The 17370-nt window shown below is 46.7% G+C and overlaps 9 non-coding genes and 4 pseudogenes across 9 annotated transcripts; all 13 read right to left on the bottom strand.

Moving 5' to 3' along the window:
• Positions 1-848: 848 nt before the first annotated feature.
• On the bottom strand, positions 849-1012 carry LOC135001003 (U1 spliceosomal RNA). Its single transcript, XR_010202613.1, has one exon. It is a non-coding gene; the product is annotated as a U1 spliceosomal RNA (small nuclear RNA).
• A 643-nt stretch (positions 1013-1655) lies between these two features.
• Positions 1656-1818, bottom strand: LOC135001011 (U1 spliceosomal RNA). The gene has a single exon (XR_010202619.1). It is a non-coding gene; the product is annotated as a U1 spliceosomal RNA (small nuclear RNA).
• A 152-nt stretch (positions 1819-1970) lies between these two features.
• Positions 1971-2134, bottom strand: LOC135001002 (U1 spliceosomal RNA). Its single transcript, XR_010202612.1, has one exon. It is a non-coding gene; the product is annotated as a U1 spliceosomal RNA (small nuclear RNA).
• A 692-nt stretch (positions 2135-2826) lies between these two features.
• LOC135001014 (U1 spliceosomal RNA) lies at positions 2827-2968 on the bottom strand (annotated as a pseudogene).
• A 152-nt stretch (positions 2969-3120) lies between these two features.
• Positions 3121-3284, bottom strand: LOC135001007 (U1 spliceosomal RNA). The gene has a single exon (XR_010202616.1). It is a non-coding gene; the product is annotated as a U1 spliceosomal RNA (small nuclear RNA).
• Positions 3285-3955: 671 nt separating this feature from the next.
• LOC135001010 (U1 spliceosomal RNA) lies at positions 3956-4112 on the bottom strand. The gene has a single exon (XR_010202618.1). It is a non-coding gene; the product is annotated as a U1 spliceosomal RNA (small nuclear RNA).
• Positions 4113-5634: 1522 nt separating this feature from the next.
• LOC135001006 (U1 spliceosomal RNA) lies at positions 5635-5798 on the bottom strand. The gene has a single exon (XR_010202615.1). It is a non-coding gene; the product is annotated as a U1 spliceosomal RNA (small nuclear RNA).
• A 655-nt stretch (positions 5799-6453) lies between these two features.
• Positions 6454-6607, bottom strand: LOC135001012 (U1 spliceosomal RNA; annotated as a pseudogene).
• Positions 6608-6759: 152 nt separating this feature from the next.
• On the bottom strand, positions 6760-6923 carry LOC135001001 (U1 spliceosomal RNA). The gene has a single exon (XR_010202611.1). It is a non-coding gene; the product is annotated as a U1 spliceosomal RNA (small nuclear RNA).
• A 698-nt stretch (positions 6924-7621) lies between these two features.
• LOC135001009 (U1 spliceosomal RNA) lies at positions 7622-7757 on the bottom strand (annotated as a pseudogene).
• A 152-nt stretch (positions 7758-7909) lies between these two features.
• On the bottom strand, positions 7910-8073 carry LOC135001005 (U1 spliceosomal RNA). Its single transcript, XR_010202614.1, has one exon. It is a non-coding gene; the product is annotated as a U1 spliceosomal RNA (small nuclear RNA).
• Positions 8074-8765: 692 nt separating this feature from the next.
• LOC135001013 (U1 spliceosomal RNA) lies at positions 8766-8907 on the bottom strand (annotated as a pseudogene).
• Positions 8908-9059: 152 nt separating this feature from the next.
• On the bottom strand, positions 9060-9222 carry LOC135001008 (U1 spliceosomal RNA). The gene has a single exon (XR_010202617.1). It is a non-coding gene; the product is annotated as a U1 spliceosomal RNA (small nuclear RNA).
• Between the last annotated feature and the right edge of the window lie 8148 nt (positions 9223-17370).

Raw genomic sequence — 17370 nt, 5'->3', positions numbered from 1 at the left:
AATCATCTTTCCAGCTTGAATTTCAATGATGCATTGGGGCAACGATTTTGTGAGAAACATCTTCACCCTTAAATAAAGATTTTCTTAATTCCTTACTTGTGTGCTAATTAGATATCACCTTGTTTTCACATTAAACAGACTTCCACATGAGAAAGCAGCAAGGATGCAGTGGCGTTAATGTTTCCTGGTGTCAACTTGTATTATTTCAGTAGACATTGAAATGAGGATGCATCTTGCTGCCTTTACAATGAAGCAAGTTTAATTTAGTAATATGTGAAAAACCATCCCTACAAAGGTGTTAATCAGAGACTTGGCTTTGTGGACACTTTTCAGAGAACAAATTTGTTAGCATAAAAATAAAGCCAGAAATGAAGAGCTGTTTAATCACTCAATTGGATTTTTTTGCCAGCATATTTCTTTTTCTCTGCAACCCACTGCTAAATTGTGCTTCCTAGCTGTTTTTATAAAATCACTGAATCAAATCTAACTCTGATTACATCAGAGAAGGCTAGGTACCCTACACAATAAGAGGGGGTTTGAAATTTTGACTTGTCTACTTAAATATCACCAAAATCTGATCACAAGGTCAATTACGTCCCTGGGTAGGATTTAACCACCAACCTTTTGGTTAATAGCCGTACACACTAACCAATTGCGCCACAGAGACACTTTGCAAAAAGTACATACTGACAAAGGCTAATAAGCATTCATCTAGAACGTTTCCTAGAAAAACTTTAAAAAGTCAAGTGAAGGAGATCCAACTGAGGCAGCACAAGGGAACTCTCGAAAGAGGAACAAGGCAAGAGGAAGATCTGAGACAAAGAAATCTGACTTTTACCAGAGCTGACCAGAGGAAAGCACAAACACAGTCCCCCTCTACCACAAATAATGCAGTCGAGTTTCCCACATTTGGGGAAATCACAGGGGTCAGCATACCCAGAATGCAATGAATGAACCTCACCCTGGGAGAACAATCTTCATGACCATGGTATCTCCTATGCAAAATAAGTATGATTTGGGATAGGGCTGGGGAGGGCCGCTGCTCAGGCACATCTCTGTCAAGTAAAGGAGATTCAACTGAGGCAGCACAAGGGAACTCTCATCTGGGGACAACAACTGCAGGGAGAACACATATTTTCAGATGAACATGGGAGGGCAGAAGGCTGCCTAATACTGAAGCACCCCCAAACAACAAACCAAATGCAACAACTAGTGCAAGCATTCCTGGGGGAAGGCCTGCAGCAGATGGATTTGCATATGATGTCATCCAAGCAGTGGGTCAAAGTTGGCTTCAACCCTCGTCTGCATATGAAAAGAAAAAAGGGATGTGCAGGGCATGGCGTCCTTTTGTGGCGCTTGGATGAACCCTCCTTCGGTGTGGGGCTCATGTTGGCTATGCCCCAGCCCCTGAAGCATTCAAGATGATTTCTTGCAGCAGCTGGGCACTGTAACAGCTCCAGAGTTGCTCTGTAAAGCATGTAAAAGGGTGTGGGCCCTGCAGCACTACCTGTAGTATGCATTGTGCGTTGGAAGGCACAAAGTAAGCAGACGGGAGAGGTCAGGATAGTGCGCAAGGGCATAGAAGGGAGCGGCTCAAGAAAAGAGAAGTGGAAACAGACAGCAAACTAGGCTGGAGAAAGACCTGAGACAAAGAGATCTGAATTATATGAGAGCCGACCAGAGGAAACACAAATTATGCAGTCAAGTGTCCCACATTTGGGGAAATCGCAGGAGCAGCACACCCAGAGTGCAATGGGTGAGCCTTGCCCTAGGAGAAGCACCTTCCTGATCATAGTATCTCACCTGGCAGGTAAATAGGAGTTGGGCTAGAGCTGGGGAGGGTCGCTGCTCGTGCACCCCCCTGTCAAGTGAAGGAGATCCAACTGAGGCAGCACAAGGGAACTCTCGAAAGAAGAACAAGGCTAGAGGAAGATCTGAGACAAAGAAATCTGACTTTTACCAGAGCTGACCAGAGGAAAGCACAAACACAGTCCCCCACTACCACAAATAATGCAGTCGAGTTTCCCACATTTGGGGAAATCACAGGGGTCAGCATACCCAGAATGCAATGAATGAACCTCACCCTGGGAGAACAATCTTCATGACCATGGTATCTCCTATGCAAAATAAGTATGATTTGGGATAGGGCTGGGGAGGGCCGCTGCTCAGGCACATCTCTGTCAAGTAAAGGAGATTCAACTGAGGCAGCACAAGGGAACTCTCATCTGGGGACAACAACTGCAGGGAGAACACATATTTTCAGATGAACATGGGAGGGCAGAAGGCTGCCTAATACTGAAGCACCCCCAAACAACAAACCAAATGCAACAACTAGTGCAAGCATTCCTGGGGGAAGGCCTGCAGCAGATTGATTTGCATATGGTAATGCCATCCAAGCAGTGGGTCAAAGTTGGCTTCAACCCTCGTCTGCATATGAAAAGAGAAAAGGGGCGTGCAGGGCATGGCGGCCTTTTGCGGCGCTTGGATGACCCCTAGTTCGCATTAAACACCTCCACCCTCCTTCGGTGTGGGGCTCATGTTGGCTATGCCCCAGCCCCTGAAGCATTCAAGCTGATTTCTTGCAGCAGCTGGGCACTGTAACAGCTCCAGAGCTGCTCTGTAAGGCAAGTAAAAGGGTGTGGGCCCTGCAGCACTACCTGTAGTTCGCATTGTGCGTTGGAAGGCACAAAGTAAGCAGATGGGAGAAGTCAGGATAGTGCGCAAGGGCATAGAAGGGAGCGGCTCAAGAAAAGAGAAGTGGAAACAGACAGCAAACTAGGCTGAAGAGAGACCTGAGACAAAGAGATCTGAATTATATGAGAGCCGACCAGGGGAAACACAAATTATGCAGTCAAGTTTCCCACATTTGGGGAAATCAAAGGGGCAGCACACCCAGAGTGCAATGGGTGAGGCTTGCCCTGGGAGAAGCACCTACATGATCATCGTATCTCACCTGGCAGGTAAGTAGGAGTTGGGCTAGAGCTGGGGAGGGTCGCTGCTCGGGCACCCCCCTGTCAAGTGAAGGAGATCCAACTGAGGCAGCACAAGGGAACTCTCGAAAGAAGAACAAGGCTAGAGGAAGATCTGAGACAAAGAAATCTGACTTTTACCAGAGCTGACCAGAGGAAAGCACAAACACAGTCCCCCACTACCACAAATAATGCAGTCGAGTTTCCCACATTTGGGGAAATCACAGGGGTCATCATACCCAGAATGCAATGAATGAACCTCACCCTGGGAGAACAATCTTCATGACCATGATATCTCCTATGCAAAATAAGTATGATTTGGGATAGGGCTGGGGAGGGCCGCTGCTCAGGCACATCTCTGTCAAGTAAAGGAGATTCAACTGAGGCAGCACAAGGGAACTCTCATCTGGGGACAACAACTGCAGGGAGAACACATATTTTCAGATGAACATGGGAGGGCAGAAGGCTGCCTAATACTGAAGCACCCCCAAACAACAAACCAAATGCAACAACTAGTACAAGCATTCCTGGGGGAAGGCCTGCAGCAGATGGATTTGCATATGGTGATGTCATCCAAGCAGTGGGTCAAAGTTGGCTTCAACCCTCGTCTGCATATGAAAAGAGAAAAGGGGCGTGCAGGGCATGGCGGCCTTTTGCGGCGCTTGGATGACCCCTAGTTCGCATTAAACACCTCCACCCTACTTCGGTGTGGGGCTCATGTTGGCTATGCCCCAGCCCCTGAAGCATTCAAGCTGATTACTTGCAGCAGCTGGGCACTGTAATAGCTCCAGAGCTGCTCTGTAAGGCAAGTAAAAGGGTGTGGGCCCTGCAGCACTACCTGTAGTTCGCATTGTGCGTTGGAAGGCACAAAGTAAGCAGATGGGAGAAGTCAAGATAGTGCGCAAGGGCATAGAAGGGAGCGGCTCAAGAAAAGAGAAGTTGAAACAGACAGCAAACTAGGCTGGAGAGAGACCTGAGACAAAGAGATCTGACGAGAGCTGACCAGGGGAAACACAAATTATGCAGTCAAGTTTCCCACATTTGGGGAAATCACAGGGGCAGCACACCCAGAGTGCAATGGGTGAGCCTTGCCCTGGGAGAAGCACCTACATGATCATAGTATCTCACCTGGCAGGTAAGTAGGAGTTGGGCTAGAGCTGCGAAGGGTCTGTCAAAGTCAGAAAAATATCTCTATGCACACTACCATATTTGCACCTCACCCAGGTCCGTGCTGCGCATGCGTACGCTCTCCCGTACGTGCGCATACTCACAGTCGCGGGCACCCGCAGGCGCATGGTATGCGTATTTACGGTAGAGTTTATGTGGTTGTAGCGTGCGACTCAATCGTAACATATTTTCACTAATAATGTATTTTGTAGATCATGGTCCCTTTGATAGATTCTGAAAGTTTGGTTAATATAGAATGTTTATGAACAGAGGAATCCCTCTTTGTTTGATACGAAGGGTCAGACAGGAGTAATACAGTGGTGTTTAGTATCCATCGGAAGAATATTTAATTAGAAATATTCCGGTGTTGGTTTGAAGCAGATCAATCGCTCGTGCGAATAGTTATGGACATAAGAAGTTTATGAACATTTACTTTATTTGCACTTTATTACCCATGCGGCGGGATACCCAGTTTCCCTCCCACCTGAGCAGTTGGAAATAGTCACAGCCCACCTGTATGAATCAACCTATGACCTTTTGTTATAATGCGAAGCCGAATTCCTGTGTCCAATGAACAATGAGATTGTAGGGACCATTGAATTGTATTGTGTGTGGGGCATAAATAGGCAGGCCGACCGTATCCAGTTCTCTCTCTCTTCAACGGTTCTCATTGCTGATAATCGGGAGCTGGATATCGAGGCGCATGCGATCGTTCCCCTTGTGCGTAAGTTTTCTCCGTAATCATATTGTCTTACTGTGAGCCATCTCTCTCTCTCTCTATCTCTCTCTCTCTTCTCTTTCTCTCGTATTTTCCTTTAATTGTATTGTATTGTATTTCCTGTGTAGTTTATCTGGTTAGTTGGTTTATGTTATATTGTAGTGTATGCTTTGTACTGTGATTCTTTTTGCAAGTATAATAGTCATAATACATATAATAGGTTTCGGACCCTAAGCCCAGGTATCTGTGTATTCTTTATAGTGTTAAGTATTCTCTGAGCGCCGGTGACGCTCAAGCAGCTTTGTAGTTAATCAGGTTACACCAGGTTGCACTTACACTCTGTCTCTACACTAAGGTATACTGTGTATCTCATCGTTAAAGGTATAGAGATAAAGGTTTAAACGTTGTAAGCGTCTGCACCGCTGGTGATCTCCTCGTGGTCCCGAGCGTACGCTACGCTATAGCGAATCATTACGTTAGTCGGCAGCCAATAGCGTGCCTGCCTGTGATCACTGGGCCGTAAGCGAACGTGACGCTTGAGCGATCGCTACACAACTTGCGTACCCTTACGGTACTTCTTACGTAGATAGCGTATAGTGTTCTTAGACCTCTTAAAGTGTTTTATATACGATAAATATTTAGCTTTATCAGGTCGCTGCTCGGGTACCCCCCTGTCAAGTGAAGGAGATCCAACTGAGGCAGCACAAGGGAACTCTCGAAAGAGGAACAAGGCTAGAGGAAGATCTGAGACAAAGAAATCTGACTTTTACCAGAGTTGACCAGAAGAAAGCACAAACACAGTCCCCCACTACCACAAATAATGCAGTCGAGTTTCCCACATTTGGGGAAATCACAGGGGTCAGCATACCCAGAATGCAATGAATGAACCTCACCCTGGGAGAACAATCTTCATGACCATGGTATCTCCTATGCAAAATAAGTATGATTTGGGATAGGGCTGGGGAGGGCCGCTGCTCAGGCACATCTCTGTCAAGTAAAGGAGATTCAACTGAGGCAGCACAAGGGAACTCTCATCTGGGGACAACAACTGCAGGGAGAACACATATTTTCAGATGAACATGGGAGGGCAGAAGGCTGCCTAATACTGAAGCACCCCCAAACAACAAACCAAATGCAACAACTAGTGCAAGCATTCCTGGGGGAAGGCCTGCAGCAGATGGATTTGCATATGGTGATGTCATCCAAGCAGTGGGTCAAAGTTGGCTTCAACCCTCGTCTGCATATGAAAAGAAAAAAGGGATGTGCAGGGCATGGCGTCCTTTTGTGGCGCTTGGATGAACCCTCCTTCGGTGTGGGGCTCATGTTGGCTATGCCCCAGCCCCTGAAGCATTCAAGATGATTTCTTGCAGCAGCTGGGCACTGTAACAGCTCCAGAGTTGCTCTGTAAAGCATGTAAAAGGGTGTGGGCCCTGCAGCACTACCTGTAGTATGCATTGTGCGTTGGAAGGCACAAAGTAAGCAGACAGGAGAGGTCAGGATAGTGCGCAAGGGCATAGAAGGGAGCGGCTCAAGAAAAGAGAAGTGGAAACAGACAGCAAACTAGGCTGGAGAAAGACCTGAGACAAAGAGATCTAAATTATATGAGAGCCGACCAGAGGAAACACAAGTTATGCAGTCAAGTGTCCCACATTTAGGGAAATCGCAGGAGCAGCACACCCAGAGTGCAATGGGTGAGCCTTGCCCTGGGAGAAGCACCTTCCTGATCATAGTATCTCACCTGGCAGGTAAATAGGAGTTGGGCTAGAGCTGGGGAGGGTCGCTGCTTGTGCACCCCCCTGTCAAGTGAAGGAGATCCAACTGAGGCAGCACAAGGGAACTCTCGAAAGAAGAACAAGGCTAGAGGAAGATCTGAGACAAAGAAATCTGACTTTTACCAGAGCTGACCAGAGGAAAGCACAAACACAGTCCCCCACTACCACAAATAATGCAGTCGAGTTTCCCACATTTGGGGAAATCACAGGGGTCAGCATACCCAGAATGCAATGAATGAACCTCACCCTGGGAGAACAATCTTCATGACCATGGTATCTCCTATGCAAAATAAGTATGATTTGGGATAGGGCTGGGGAGGGCCGCTGCTCAGGCACATCTCTGTCAAGTAAAGGAGATTCAACTGAGGCAGCACAAGGGAACTCTCATCTGGGGACAACAACTGCAGGGAGAACACATATTTTCAGATGAACATGGGAGGGCAGAAGGCTGCCTAATACTGAAGCACCCCCAAACAACAAACCAAATGCAACAACTAGTGCAAGCATTCCTGGGGGAAGGCCTGCAGCAGATTGATTTGCATATGGTAATGCCATCCAAGCAGTGGGTCAAAGTTGGCTTCAACCCTCGTCTGCATATGAAAAGAGAAAAGGGGCGTGCAGGGCATGGCGGCCTTTTGCGGCGCTTGGATGACCCCTAGTTCGCATTAAACACCTCCACCCTCCTTCGGTGTGGGGCTCATGTTGGCTATGCCCCAGCCCCTGAAGCATTCAAGCTGATTTCTTGCAGCAGCTGGGCACTGTAACAGCTCCAGAGCTGCTCTGTAAGGCAAGTAAAAGGGTGTGGGCCCTGCAGCACTACCTGTAGTTTGCATTGTGCATTGGAAGGCACAAAGTAAGCAGACGGGAGAAGTCAGGATAGTGCGCAAGGGCATAGAAGGGAGCGGCTCAAGAAAAGAGAAGTGGAAACAGACAGCAAACTAGGCTGGAGAGAGACCTGAGACAAAGAGATCTGAATTATACGAGAGCCGACAAGGGGAAACACAAATTATGCAGTCAAGTGTCCCACATTTGGGGAAATTGCAGGAGCAGCACACCCAGAGTGCAATGGGTGAGCCTTGCCCTGGGAGAAGCACCTTCATGATCATAGTATCTCACCTGGCAGGTAAGTAGGAGTTGGGCTAGAGCTGGGGAGGGTCGCTGCTCGGGCACCCCCCTGTCAAGTGAAGGAGATCCAACTGAGGCAGCACAAGGGAACTCTCGAAAGAGGAACAAGGCTAGAGGAAGATCTGAGACAAAGAAATCTGACTTTTACCAGAGCTGACCAGAGGAAAGCACAAACACAGTCCCCCTCTACCACAAATAATGCAGTAGAGTTTCCCACATTTGGGGAAATCACAGGGGTCAGCATACCCAGAATGCAATGAATGAACCTCACCCTGGGAGAACAATCTTCATGACCATGGTATCTCCTATGCAAAATAAGTATGATTTGGGATAGGGCTGGGGAGGGCCGCTGCTCAGGCACATCTCTGTCAAGTAAAGGAGATTCAACTGAGGCAGCACAAGGGAACTCTCATCTGGGGACAACAACTGCAGGGAGAACACATATTTTCAGATGAACATGGGAGGGCAGAAGGCTGCCTAATACTGAAGCACCCCCAAACAACAAACCAAATGCAACTACTAGTACAAGCATTCCTGGGGGAAGGCCTGCAGCAGATGGATTTGCATATGGTGATGTCATCCAAGCAGTGGGTCAAAGTTGGCTTCAACCCTCATCTGCATATGAAAAGAGAAAAGGGGCGTGCAGGGCATGGCGGCCTTTTGCGGCGCTTGGATGACCCCTAGTTCGCATTAAACACCTCCACCCTCCTTCGGTGTGGGGCTCATGTTGGCTATGCCCCAGCCCCTGAAGCATTCAAGCTGATTTCTTGCAGCAGCTGGGCACTGTAACAGCTCCAGAGCTGCTCTGTAAGGCAAGTAAAAGGGTGTGGGCCCTGCAGCACTACCTGTAGTTTGCATTGTGCGTTGGAAGGCACAAAGTAAGCAGATGGGAGAAGTCAGGATAGTGCGCAAGGGCATAGAAGGGAGCGGCTCAAGAAAAGAGAAGTGGAAACAGACAGCAAACTAGGCTGAAGAGAGACCTGAGACAAAGAGATCTGAATTATATGAGAGCCGACCAGGGGAAACACAAATTATGCAGTCAAGTTTCCCACATTTGGGGAAATCAAAGGGGCAGCACACCCAGAGTGCAATGGGTGAGGCTTGCCCTGGGAGAAGCACCTACATGATCATAGTATCTCACCTGGCAGGTAAGTAGGAGTTGGGCTAGAGCTGGGGAGGGTCGCTGCTCGGGCACCCCCCTGTCAAGTGAAGGAGATCCAACTGAGGCAGCACAAGGGAACTCTCGAAAGAAGAACAAGGCTAGAGGAAGATCTGAGACAAAGAAATCTGACTTTTACCAGAGCTGACCAGAGGAAAGCACAACACAGTCCCCCACTACCACAAATAATGCAGTCGAGTTTCCCACATTTGGGGAAATCACAGGGGTCATCATACCCAGAATGCAATGAATGAACCTCACCCTGGGAGAACAATCTTCATGACCATGATATCTCCTATGCAAAATAAGTATGATTTGGGATAGGGCTGGGGAGGGCCGCTGCTCAGGCACATCTCTGTCAAGTAAAGGCGATTCAACTGAGGCAGCACAAGGGAACTCTCATCTGGGGACAACAACTGCAGGGAGAACACATATTTTCAGATGAACATGGGAGGGCAGAAGGCTGCCTAATACTGAAGCACCCCCAAACAACAAACCAAATGCAACAACTAGTGCTAGCATTCCTGGGGGAAGGCCTGCAGCAGATGGATTTGCATATGGTGATGCCATCCAAGCAGTGGGTCAAAGTTGGCTTCAACCCTCGTCTGCATATGAAAAGAAAAAAGGGATGTGCAGGGCATGGCGGCCTTTTGCGGCCCTTGGATGACCCCTAATTCGCATTAAACACCTCCACCCTCCTTCGGTGTGGGGCTCATGTTGGCTATGCCCCAGCACCTGAAGCATTCCAGCTGATTTCTTGCAGCAGCTGGGCACTGTAACAGCTCCAGAGCTGCTCTGTAAGGCAACTAAAAGGGTGTGGGCCCTGCAGCACTACCTGTAGTTCGCATTGTGCGTTGGAAGGCACAAAGTAAGCAGACGGGAGAAGTCAGGATAGTGCGCAAGGGCATAGAAGGGAGCGGCTGAAGAAAAGAGAAGTGGAAACAGACAGCAAACTAGGCTGGAGAGAGACCTGAGACAAAGAGATCTGAATTATACGAGAGCCGACCAGAGGAAACACAAATTATGCAGTCAAGTGTCCCACATTTGGGGAAATCGCAGGAGCAGCACACCCAGAGTGCAATGGGTGAGCCTTGCCCTGGGAGAAGCGTGTACATTTTCGGTATCGCCTGCCTAGAGAAATGGAACCTAGATGGCATTTGGTACCGGGGACACAGTACCTCAATCAAGTCTCTAGTTGCCTCTGAATTAACGATGGATACCGGAACCACGTTTCTCACCACCCAGGCTGACAAGACCTGAGTTATCCGCTTTGCAGCAGGATGACTGCTGTGATATTTCATCTTCCTCGCAAAGGACTGCTGGACAGTCAATTGCCTACTGGAAGTAGTACAAGTGGTCTTCCGACTTCCCCTCTGGGATGACGATCGACTCCCAGCAGCAACAACAGCAGCGCCAGCAGCAGTAGGCGTTACACTCAAGGATGCATCGGAGGAATCCCAGGCAGGAGAGGACTCGTCAGACTTGCCAGTGACATGGCCTGCAGGACTATTGGCTCTCCTGTCTAAGGAGGAAATTGACACTGAGGGAGTTGGTGGTGTGGTTTGCAGGAGCTTGGTTACAAGAGGAAGGGATTTAGTGGTCAGTGGACTGCTTCCGCTGTCATCCAAAGTTTTTGAACTTGTCACTGACTTATGATTAATGCGCTGCAGGTGACGTATAAGGGAGGATGTTCTGAGGTGGTTAACGTCCTTACCCCTACTTATTACAGCTTGACAAAGGCAACACACGGCTTGACACCTGTTGTCCGCATTTGTGTACAGGATGCAAACCTTCATGTCCAAATTTATCCATCTCATCAGTCGTACCTCAGATTTGCGGTACAGGACTGTCATTGCCAATTTCAGACGTTGCTGTTTGGTCTCTCCACGGCCCAGAGAATTTTCACCAAGGTAATGGTGGAAATGATGGTTCTCCTGCGCAAGCAATGTGTCACAATTATCCCGTACTTGAGCGATCTCATAAAAGCGAGATCAAGAGAGCCGATGCTGAACAGCGTATCACTTTCTCTGAAAGTGTTACAGCAACACGGCTGGATTTTCAATATCCCAAAGTCGCAGTTGGTTCCTACGACTCGTCTGTCTTTCTTGGGCATGATTCTGGACACAGACCAGAAGAGGGTTTATCTCCCGATAGAAAAGGCCCAGGAACTCATGACTCTTGTCAGGAACCTATTGAAACCAAAACTTGTGTCAGTGCATCACTGCACTCGAGTCCTGGGAAAGATGGTGGCATCATACAAAGCCATTCCATTCGGCAGGTTCCATGCGAGGACTTTCCAATGGGACCTACTGGACAAGTGGTCTGGGTCACATTTACAGATGCATTGGTTGATCACCCTGTCCCCCAGGGTCAGGGTATCACTCCTGTGGTGGCTGCAGAGTGCTCACCTTCTCGAGTGACGCAGATTCGGCATTCAGGACTGGATCCTGGTGACCACAGATGCAAGCCTCCAAGGTTGGGGAGCAGTCACACAGGGAAGAAATTTTCAAGGTCTTTGGTCAAGTCAAGAGACTTGTCTTCACATCAACATCCTGAAACTAGGGGCCATATACAATGCCCTACGTCAAGCGGAGACCTTACTTTGCGACCAACCGGTTCTGATCCAGTAAGACAACGTCACCGCAGTGGCTCATGTAAACCGCCAAGGTGGCACAAGGAGCAGAGTGGCGATGGCACAAGCTACCTTTGCATTTTTCTCCCAAACGAAGGACACTAGAATGAAAATTTTAAAGCCTCCTGTTAGTGCTTCATCTACACGGTATAGCCCTGAATTTTCCAATGCGTAGCTCTTTGCAAAAGAGAGATATTGGCAAGGAAAAGCTGTCTTGTACCTTTGCATTTTTCTCCCAAACGAAGGACACTAGAAAGAAAATTTTAAAGCCTCCTGTTAGGCCATCATCTACACGGCATAGCCCTGAATTTTCCAATGTGCAGCTCTTTGCAAAAGAGAGATATTGGCAAGGAAAAGCTGTCTTGTACCTTTGCATTTTTCTCCCAAACGAAGGAAACTAGAATGAAAATTTTAAAGCCTCCTGTTAGTGCTTCATCTACACAGTATAGCCCTGAATTTTCCAATGCGTAGCTCTTTGCAAAAGAGAGATATTGGCAAGGAAAAGCTGTCTTTCAACTCTTCCACAACTGAAAAACAGATAGTGTTCCCAAGCCTTCCATCCTGTAATATCTTCAGTCTCTCGTCAATGAAGAAAACAATCCCTCCAGCAGACTCTTCAACCACGATACAAGATCACAGCCAAAAGGGCGAGAAGCAACTACACTTGCGTTTAACCAAAATGGCTAAAACTTAGTGGAGGAAAGTGCAGTGCACCAAAACATAAGCTGACACAATCATGGAGAATGCGCCAGCATATATGCTCTTCTATCTATATTTTGCAAACCTGCTCTTGTCCCCTCCAGCTGCTCCATGTAGATTTGACGCCTGGCAAGGTGCATAACCCACTGACAAGCAGGCACACTCCTGCATGAGTTTTCACTCTCACTAGCAGGATGATACACATTCATTTGCATGTGCTCCACCTCTGACACACCGCCCACCCAACCACCCAGTCACCAGAGCCACCCACAAGCCAACTGGCTCCGTGATTTAATTTGCACAGTGCAGTCATCCAGGCAGCATGTCCTTCTCAATGGAATAATCTCTGGTTCCATGGAATCTTCCGCATTGGAATGCTGCGGAACAAAAAGGATTTAAACATTCAGCTTGCTAGCATTCAATGTATCTGCGGCTTGGCTCTAGCACATGGGTCTTCATCCTGTGGCCCTCCAGCTGCTGTGAAACTACACATCCCAGCATGCCCTGCCACAGTTTTGCTATTAAGGTATGCTAAAACTGAGGCAGGGCATGCTGGTATATGTAGTTCCACAGCAGCTGGAGGGTCGCAGGTTGAAGACCCATATTCTAGCATGCCTGTTCTATGATGCATGTTCCGTGATGTCACAATCAGCTTGGAATGGGGTGTCTAGCATGCATTTGCTGACAGCCACTTGAGGGAGACACACATCAGGAGACGCAGCATATCGGAGGTCTTCGATGCCTTTCCAGCAAATGCACACCACCAGCTGCTGGTCTGGACACAAAACAATACCCACAATTGAAGGCTCAAAATGCCCAACTACAGGATTAATGTAAGTAGTGAATTTAGGAATGAATTTAGAAGTAGGAAATTAAGTTAGTTCACAAGTACATTCAAATTCCGATCTAAAGTCTAGGTAGGCCTCACGTCCTGGCAGCCCCCAGCATTTAAAAATGCCTTGATTAGAGGTAGGGAATTAAATGTAGATAAGAAGTAGACACAAAATAACACTCCACAGAGCAATTATCAGGTGTCTTTATCAATTGTTGCATTTAAAAAATCAAGCAATTAGGGAACACAATGTTGCGACAATGTAACCCTATTTGCAAAATAGTACTAAATAAGTTTGTCGATGTAAGACATTTGCAAAGGCGCAAACAAAACACGCTGGAAAATGCAACCGAATCTGTTTTTGGAGGTTAGAATAGATGCAGTATCAAGTAGCTCAATGGGTAGGGTGTTTGATTAGAATTCAACAGGTTATAGATTTGAATCCTGGGTATGATAGTTTGAGGTGTTATTTAATAAAGTATGTTTATATATTAGTCACACATGGCTTACTTGTACAAATGGCATGTCACCAGTTAGTGCTGACTGCTGATATGCCATTTGCACAAACACGCCATGTGTGACTGTATATGCATTTAAGGAGGGCACCCCGGCAATACCACAAACCATTGAGTGTCAAGTATACTAGATATATCTTCATATCTCATGTGCTTTCTCTGAGACCAATCTTGTTATGCCCCTTCCCCACAAGGCATGCGCCTTTTGTCCATATTGCAAAAATGGGGAGGGGAGGGGGGGGGCATATAATTCTCTGTCACAGGGCACCAAAAAGTCTAGTTATGGCTCTGGTATGCATTATGTAATCTGGCAGACCATATCTCCAACACTGGCTGGTTGGAATAGAAATCCGGTTATCTATGTGAGCAAATGACCATCAACGATTTACTCTCAAACACTAGAAAATGGACAAACATGGTCCCCTAAACAAATTGGTTAAATTTTGGGTTTAACCAATTTGTGTAATGACCATTTTTGACCACTTTTCTAGTGTTTGGGAGCAAATGGTTAATTGACATTTGCTACTATACATTACCAGATTTTCATTCCATCCATCCAGACTGGATAGATAGCCTGACAGATAATTGTGTAGTGTACGCCCAGGATAACTGTCAGTTGTGCTTTCTTTTATGACGGCACATAAATGGGTGGGCAGATCCAGAGCAAGCACTGCCCACTCATGCATAGTTGTCAACTGATGTGAAGTTCCAGGGGGCAATCTCAGTTATAAAGAAAAGTATCTGGAAATTGTCCCTAGTTTAAAAAATAAATAAAAAAAAATTGATCAACTCCATTTATTTAGTATGATATCCCAGCAGTCAGAACAACATACTTTATTAAATAACACATCTCAAACTACCATACCCAGGATTCAAACCTATAACCTGTTGAATTCTAATCAAACACCCTACCTATTGAGCTATTTGATCCTGCATAAAAATTGTGAACATTATATGAAGCTATTGGTACTTTGCAAAAAAAAAGTATCAGCATTACAACGCAGCAGATCCATGCAGTTTGCAGCCACACACTACATGTATCTGCTCAGCCACAATGCTGATTATTTCTTCACAAAGTACAAGGTGAGCTCCAAACAGAATTCTCTAGCTTAGAATTATACCTTTCTATGCCAAACCTAGAAGTCGGGCCCCCCACCCTTGGATCCCCCAGAGGGAGGCCTGCACCGTCATGCGGCAGGCTTGTCCGTTTTGGAAGCAGGCTGATGGGCAGCCCAGGCTTGCTTCAGTCTGGGCTTGGCAGGTATGGAAGCATGAGCTTGCTTTGGGTATGCCTGACCTTGGGTACGCTTTACCTGAGGGATGAAAGGGCCAAGGGAAAGTACTTTTAGCCTTCTGCGTGGTAGGAGTCATACGAGGTAGGCAAGCTGTTTTAGCAGTAGCCAGATCAGCTACAATCTTATTGAGGTCTTCTCCAAAGAGAGTGTCTCCCTTGAAAGGAAGCACCTCCAGGGTTTTCTTGGAATCCATATCCACCGACCAGGATCTCAACCAGCTGTATAAAGTATTACCTTGGAACTGGCTCTCCACTCCCCATTATCTGGTTATCATGGCTTCCTCCGCCAGTGTCCAGACTCGCTTGCTGAAGCTCGGCCACTTCTTCCTAGCAGCAGGCTCCTGGATCACTGGGCAGCAGAGGTGCTTGGGAGCCGGAAGGGGGCGGAGCAATCAGGCAGGCAGTTGCAGTGCTGCCCAGCTATCTGTGGTGTGAGAAGAAGCAGGGGCACCCCACCGCTGGCAGTGCTGCAGCTAGCGGTGGTGGCAGCGGCGAGGCTGCTGGGCTGGGTCTTGAAAAAGGTGGAAAGAAGGGTGTTACGGCATGGAATGTACAAACTGCGAGACCCTGCTGGTAGCGCCTTTGTCTATTTAGTAGGAAGGGCACGTAACAGCCGGGGGGCAATGGAGGAAGCCCCTTTAGGGCTGGAGCCCCTTCAGGGCTGGAGCCCGGCGGCAACTGACTCCGTTGTCTCTGGCAGTTCTGCCCCTGGACTAGAGGAATGGTCAAGAACATGGCAACATTTAATGCCAAAAAATGCAAAATCATACACGTCTCAAAAATGCAAAGGCTAACTATAATATTAAGGGCATTATAATGGCAAGAGGAAAGCTATCTAAGTATTACTATTTCAGGTGAGCAATGTAACAAAGCAATAGGAAAGGCAAGTCAGATGCTTGTTTGCATAGGTTAAAGAACCAGTAGCAGAAAAAAGTAATACAGGTTGAGTATCCCATATCCAAATATTCCGAAATACGGAATATTCCGAAATACGGACTTTTTTGAGTGAGACTGAGATAGTGAAACCTTTGTTTTTTGATGGCTCAGTGTACACAAACTTTGTTTAATACTCAAAGTTATTAAAAATATTGTATTAAATGAACTTCAGACTGTGTGTATAAGGTGTATATGACACATGAATGAATTCTGTGAATGTACACACACTTTGTTTAATGCACAAAGTTATAAAAAATATTGGCTAAAATGACCTTCAGGCTGTGTGTATAAGGTGTATATGAAACATAAATGCATTCTGTGCTTAGATTTAGGTCCCATCACCATAATATCTCGTTATGGTATGCAATTATTCCAAAATACAGAAAAATCCGATATCCAAAATTCCTCTGGTCCCAAGCATTTTGGATAAGGGATACTCAACCTGTAATGCCACTGTATAGGTCCTTGGTACAGCCACATTTAGAATCCTGTGTTCAGTTCCAGAAGCCATATCTCCAGAAGGCTGTAAATACATTAGGGCAACTAAAATTGTGCATGGCCTACATCACAAAACTTACCTGGAAATACAAAAAAATGTTGATGTGTATAGTTTGGAGAAGGGAAGAGGGAACATACAGTAATAGAAACATTTAAATATATAGGGAGGAATGTAATAGGGTGTGAGAATCAGAAAGTGAGAGATTTTGTGTTTTTTCCTGTTTTTTTTTTTTTTTATTGTTTGTTTTTTAAAGTGGCAATCCTTTACATGGCAAAACCAGGTTGATATTTGCCATGTAAAGGATTGCCACCGTGGGCATGTGTAGAAGGGGCACTGCTACTGTTGGCATTATGTGTGTAAGCTGCACTGATATGGTGGTTATGTGTATAAAGGGCACTGCGACTGTGGGTATTATTATTATTATTATTATTATTATTATTACATGCGGTGTAATGACAATAAGATAGTGCTACTGTGTGGCGTATTTTGATTTGGGGTGCTATTGTGTGGCCATGCCCCTTCCTTGTGATACCACACCTTCTTTTTTTAAGGAGCGCACTGTCCCTTTATTAAGTATTGGAGAGAGGGCCCAAATTAATAGTTTGCAGGGAGGCGCCAAACACCCTAGCACTGGCCCTTTGGTAGGGGACAGGATTTGCTTCTGCTTGTGCACATATGTTATGATTGCCAGCCAACAGCACTGGTTTTGCCTATAACACTAACTATAAATATTTTGAATTGGTCCTGGACCACCAATCCAAGGCACCCCTGCAAATGTCCTGAGGCACCCCAGGGTGCAGTTTGAGAACCACTGGTCTAGTGAGTACCCAGGATAATTATTGTAGCTGGTCTGCGGGTAACAGCTCTCAGATCCACTTCTAGAAAAAATGCAGCAATGTAATTTGAGTGACAAACTGCAGAGATGAACCCTTTCTGTGACTGCTGCACAGGGATCACACAAACTCTATTCATAGGGCTGACTTCACTTAGGGGAGATGTTCTCACCCCGCAAAGAAGTGCGAGTATATACCGCACTTACGGTACCATTGGATT

This window comes from Pseudophryne corroboree, unplaced genomic scaffold (genome assembly GCF_028390025.1).
Source record: "Pseudophryne corroboree isolate aPseCor3 unplaced genomic scaffold, aPseCor3.hap2 scaffold_160, whole genome shotgun sequence".
Taxonomy (NCBI): domain Eukaryota; kingdom Metazoa; phylum Chordata; class Amphibia; order Anura; family Myobatrachidae; genus Pseudophryne; species Pseudophryne corroboree.
The sequence above is the reverse complement of the archived record's forward strand: the minus strand, read 5'-3'. Positions and strand labels throughout refer to the sequence as shown.